Source organism: Hipposideros armiger, unplaced genomic scaffold (genome assembly GCF_001890085.2).
Source record: "Hipposideros armiger isolate ML-2016 unplaced genomic scaffold, ASM189008v1 scaffold_27, whole genome shotgun sequence".
In the NCBI taxonomy this organism is placed as follows: domain Eukaryota; kingdom Metazoa; phylum Chordata; class Mammalia; order Chiroptera; family Hipposideridae; genus Hipposideros; species Hipposideros armiger.
This window is the reverse complement of record NW_017731377.1, coordinates 2,936,656-2,943,009: the sequence shown is the minus strand read 5'-3', so window position 1 is coordinate 2,943,009 and position 6,354 is coordinate 2,936,656.

Here is a 6,354-nt window from a genome sequence, read left to right as displayed (position 1 = left end):
TGCCTCCTGGTGTACTGATCCCACCCCCATGGGTAGGAACAGCTATAAGGATGAAACTACAGACTCGTGGAGCCTGAAGGCAGGCTGGCAATCAAAAATTGGGATAGGGGCCAGGTAGGAGAAAACCCAAAGCAGATAGATAAAAAGGTGCTAGAGAGAAAACTCAGTGTTAAAAATGGGGAGGTGGGGTAGGAGAGACAGAAATCTTCCAGGTTGTATTTCCTGGATGCAACACTTTTTTTCCCCCAATACTTTATGCTAATATAGAAATTCTGCAAATAAATCCCTGGGGCAAGTTGCCTTCAAAGGAATCCCACTGGAAACCAGCAGAAAGGTTTTTCATTGCTTCATTAAGATGATTTTGTATTGTTCTACTAGGATAAACACAAAATCGAGTACAGTGGGCGAGAAGGTGCCCTGGGGTAGGCACAGGTGGAAGGAAGAGAGGGGGAACCTGGAGAAAAAGGGAGGTGTCAAATACAGCTGCATCGGAGGGCTTTATGGAAACTTGCCCCAAACATATTTGGCAAACCTGGTGGTGTTTCCATGAGCCTCACGACATTAATCTCTGCTCTTCTCTGCATGTTTGGACATGATCCATTTTTAAAAAGTGTCATCTAGGAAGAGAGAGGGGAACACTGCTTGAAAGGACTCCATCAGCCCTTTCTTCCCAGTAGACATCTGGCTCAATGTGGACTTCTCCCAAAGAGATTGAGATTGTATCAGATGGGGGTATATCTAGGACTCTGGGAAAAGAGATGGTTTGTTGTTGACAGTCAGCCATTTGCTTGATCCCCTTCAACATCCCCCCTTCTCTGCCTTCCCCTCCCCTTTCCTCCTCCCAACTTTTAAACACATAACTTTTTACACCTGCCCTTCTCAGGTGCCACCCCTGCGGCCTAGGCCCCTGAAATGCAGGCTTGTCTCAGCCAGCAAGGAGAACACACCTGAGGAAGGCAACTCTGGATGGTGAGTCAAGGGGCCTCCCTTCTCTTCCTTAATCACTCCCACCTCATCTTCATCCTCTTCTTCTGGGAAGATTTTTGTGTCCTGGACAGGAAACTAATTAATGGATTATTTCAAGTCCTAAGCCAATACTTTAGAAATGAAATAAATTGCCAGTTATATAAATTAAATGGCTCTTTAGCCCTACAAAGGGGCACTTTTAGAGACTCCTCTACCAGGGAAGATGTAAAGAGCCACCTCCCACCCATCCCTTTCCAAATTTATTTTCCAAAGCTCGTATTAAACTGATGGATAATCTTTAGCTTGCAGGGAGTGCAAGTGTTTCTAAAAGAGAGAGTTTGTGTTCTTAGGAAAGGATGTGGGAGGCTCTTATTATCTTAAACTAAAATCCTTTCTAAATTGAGTTGATCCGCTTTTGCTATGGTTTAATCAAAGGCAATGGAGAAGACCCTTTTCAGATAACTGAGGAATTTGCTTTTGGGGAATATATGTCCAGAATTTCAGGTTTTCCCCTGTGTTCATGTTCATTTGCATTTGGGGGATTTGTGATTCTGGATCCTCTTTTCTCTGTAACTCCTAGAGAGAAGTTTGGGCTGCCTTGCTCCCTGGCAGTTGGTGTTGGGTGAAGTGCACTTTAAAAGGAGAATAAGAGAATAGGGAGGTGGGTGAGTGGAGGCTCAGTAGAGTCAGGGAAGTGAAAAATTACAAAAAGCAGGAACAAGATTGTTCTAGTGGAGCACCTATGTCGGCTGGCATAGATCTCTCTTGTACCATGGAGATTTCTTCTCCAAACTCCTTCCCTACCATCCAGTCCTCTTCCCTGCATTTTAGCATAAAAATTTACCCAGCTCAGCACTAGATTCCCCGCCCCCCATATATTATCTCAGTTAATGATCCTTCAACCAACCCCAAAGTAAACAGTATTATCCCATTTTAGAGATGAGGAAAATTGACTCAGCATGGTTAAATAACTGATGATTTAGAAACACCCAGCCCACCAGTTCTACTCTACCTAGGTTTCCTGACACCCTAGCCCTTCTCCCTACCCACCTTTGAGACACCCCCTTCAGCCTTTATTCTTTAAAAACCGGGAGACAGTGCTTGGGACTATGTCAAAGGCAGTTCTTGTCTAATTGGAAAACCCCCACATGCCCTCTTGTTTTGAAACTGGACGTTTATCTGGGCTTTGTTATGTAGAGAAGAATCCATAAGGATCCCTGGCCCAGGGAAAAGGAAAAGTTTAAGATGAAAAATATTTGGCTTGTAGCCAAGTGTGTTCTGGTAGATGACTTAGTTAAACACAGAATCACTATCACAGCTAGTATGTCTACAACTACTTCTTTATCATTTATAATTCACTTACAAGCATACTGTCCCATTTGGCTAGGTATTATTATCTTCTCCATTTCATGGATATGGGAACCAAGGCTCAGAGAGGCCTGTTGACCTCTCTGCTGGGTAAGTGGCAGAGCCACACCTGATTTCTAAGACTGTTGGCCCCCAAACCTGTGTTCTTCCCACTACGCTATAGTGGTATAGTCCTAACAACAACCCCCTACCTCCCACCCAGGAAGAAAAGAGAACCCATTGACTGCAACAGGAGGTCTACCTGGAACCCTGTTGAGTCTAGTGAATGATGGATTTGCCAGTACTAGAAACAGGGAACCAGGAAGAAGGGCTCCTGGGGCAGAAAGAGTCATGAAGGCACTATTGATGGCGAGGCATCCAGCCACAGAGGGTGTGGAAGAAACCGTGGTCCAGATCCAGAAGTCAAGGAGGGAAGAAGTCCTCTTTGGAGACACCTGAATGGAGGGTATTGGCTGAAATGATGAAAAGGAATGGCTGAAGATCTACAAGGCTGCCACATGGAAGAGAGGAACATGCAGAGAAAGTTAACTTTAATATGAATAAAAGACCTGAACAGACATTTCCCCAAAGAGGATACAATAGTGCCGAATTATCAGTGGAGGACACATTCCAAGACCCCCAGTGGACACCTGAAACTGAGGATAATACCAAACCTTATATATACGATATTTATCCTATGCACACATACCTATGATAAAGTTTAACTTATAAATTAGGCAATTTCATGGATAGAAGTTTCATTCTTACTGTAGATCTTAGCAACTTCAACATACAATTTTTCTTCTCTTTTCTTAAAGAGCTTTCAACTTTTCACTCTTTAGGCACTTTACGACTCTTTTTGGTATAACCGAATTGCTAGCATCACTACTCTTGCACTTTGAGGCCATTATTAAGTAAAATAAGGATTATTTGAACACCAGTACTACGATACTGCAACAGTCAATCTGATAACCAAGCTGGCTACGAAGCACTTAATGGGTGGGGAGCATATACAGTGTGGAGACACTGGACACAGCCATGATTCATGTCCCAGGTGGAATGCAGCGGGACAGCACAAGTTTTCATCATACTGCTCTGAACGGCACACAATTTAGGATTTGTGAATTTCTTTCCTGGAATTTTCCATTTAATATTTTTAGACCATGGTTGACCGTAGGTAACCGGAACCACAGAAAGTGAAAGCACAGATAAAAGAAGGGGGCCTATTCTATACAGATGGCAAATAAACACCTGAAAAGATGTTCAACATCATTAGCCATCAGAGAAATGCAAGTTAAAACCACATGACATCATGATACAACTAAACAATAGAGGCAATACCAAACCCTGGAGAGGTGCAGAGAAACTAGACCACTCATACATTGTGGATGGGAAAGTGAAACGGTACAACTACTCTAGAAAACATTCATCAGTTTCTTACAAATCTAAACATGCAATTACCTAATGACTTAGCAATTGCCCTCTTGGGTTTTTATCTAAAGGAAATGGATATTTATCTTCACACAAAAACCTGTATAGGAATGTGTGTCGTAATAGTCAAACAATGGAAATAGACCAGCTATCCTTCAGCAGGTGAATGGTTAAACAGTGATGCATCTATACCGTGGAATCCTACTCAGCAATAAAAAAGGTACAGCCCATCAATACGTGCAACAATTTGGATGAATCTACAAAAACCAAGGCCGTAGATGGCTGGCCTACCTGCAAATGCTGCAGTTGTCATTTTAATCAGAAGGGAGCTTCAAAGCCACATGACTAACTCCTTCAGAATGCCTCTCTCAGATATCTAGAAACTTCCATAGAGTTGTGTCGTAGGCCAGTGCCAGGCAGGGCTGCTCGTGCAGAGCTAGAAAGGTGGTCATGGTGTCTAAGAGCCTGGGACAGGAGAGGTAATCAAGAATTATCAGGGGCAAAAAACCCCAAAGAAGTCAAACAAGGATCAAGAAGTGGAAGGTTAGAGCCAAAGATGCCTAAGAGACACAAATTCAGAAGCAGGAGCTCAAAAGTCACAGGGAATCAAAGCTGTGGGGAGTCAGAGCGGAAGTAACATGGGCTTCTGGCAGAGCAGCTGCTATAGGCAGTGTGCTAGGAGCGAGGGTGTCTACACGGAACCCCAGCCACAGTCTGCTAGTTCCCCATTCCTATGTGTCTGCCTCAGGAGCATGCTAAAGGTGTCACGTGTTTTCTGAAATGTTAACAGATTTCTGTCATTTGTGCCTACAATAGTTTTCTGGCATGGCTTGGATTGAGTGAATAAGATGGAGTTAAATTTCCAGGCAATATACTTATGTCCACTCCACACATGGACAATACTTTTAAAGGGAGCATGCATTGCCCCTTTTCACATCTTAATAAATAGAATCTGTTCCCCACACTGAGATCACTCCTGGACAAATCAAGACAGTGGCCTTGGTGTCCTTAGCACCTTATTTAGGACATTCATTAAATCACTTCATTTATTGAACCAGCATCACAACACTGAGGCAGATACCATTATTATCCTTATCAGACAGATGTGGACAGCAAGACATAGAACATTCAGTTACCTGCCCAAGGTCAACCACTGGTAAGTGGCAGAAGAAGATGAAAGAGGGACTCGAAGAAGAAGGATGCAGGCAGATGTGGCCCCAAGAGCTGCCCTGAATTCTCAGGGCAGACAGCAGTGGCCACTCACAATCAGAGAGGGGGCGTAACTTGCAGGTGTCAGAGCCAGATTTAAACGCTCTAACTTTGGAGCTCACTCTATTAATTATTACACCAAGGAAAACCACTGTAGGGAGGAGAGAATAGACCAACAGCGCTTCATGGGCTGTGGACTGCTTACCTAGAGAGCAGCAGAAGCCAGAAAGAAGATTCTAGAAGAGGTCAGGGAGAGCCAACAGTGAGGCTTGGGCAACCTCCTTAGGTGATTCCAGAATGTCCACTCATCACCACCAAGGTGGAGCCCCTGCCAGACAGGATGCTTTCCCACTCAGCACAGGGGTCTTCAGGCAGCAGCTCAGGTCTGCAAACCCTCTCCATCCTGCTTGCATCAGCCCAACTGCATCTTGTGTCCATTTGTTCCCTTTGCAGGTATCTCTCTGCCCCCACCCCCATCACCCTTCCCTCTACCACCTGGCATTCTGAAAACATCTCAAGATGTAAGAAACTAAAATGTCACCACCTTGCTCAAAGACTAGAGAAGGCTCATCTAAGACAGTAAAGAAAACCATTATAAGGTCGTGAGGGAATCAGGTTTCTTCATTTGACATCATTATGTGAATTTCATCTCTGGACATGATTTTTCATTGTTGAGTTGTACAGATTTTGTGAAGGCTAAAGCTTGGAGTCAAATATTTTGATGGGAAGTATAAACAGAGGAGGAATCTCAGGCCACCTGCTGCTGGGAAGCCAGAAGGCATTTCTGGACTGGGATCAATAGAAAGCCTCCCTTCACACTGCTGTTGGCTAGGTTTTATCTTCCTATTTGAGTTTCTATAACACACAAAGAGAGGACAAGAAGAACTATTACAGGAGGCCTAGAAGATGAGAGTCCTGAGTTGGTATTAACTGGGCATGTCAACTTTAAAAAAAGAGTATCGCTGACATATTCTCCTGACTCAGAGGTGTATACAACAAAAACTGAGTTGAGTTTAAAGGAGATTGCAGAGCAAACAGCCTAGCAAAATCGGATACTTTCTCTCCAGGAAATGAGTAAATAAATCTCAGCAAGACATGGTACTGAGCATCCATTTCTAGTGGATCTCAGGGTGGGCAGGTATCTCTCAGCTTGTGCTCCTCATGGGGCCTGAGGAAGGCTTTGGTGAGGAGAGCAAGAGAAATCCTGCAGGGGCCGATGAGCCTTCCATTCTCTGGGTAAGAGCAACTCCACTGGCACATTTGGGGAGCTTATGATAGACACAGCTTCCTGGAGAACTGACAGAAACAGACTCCAAGGGCCGTGCCAGTTCTCCTTCGGCAAATTAGAGAAATAGTCCCAAAGGTTGGTGAGTGAAGGGTGAAGCGAAAGTCAACAGCAAA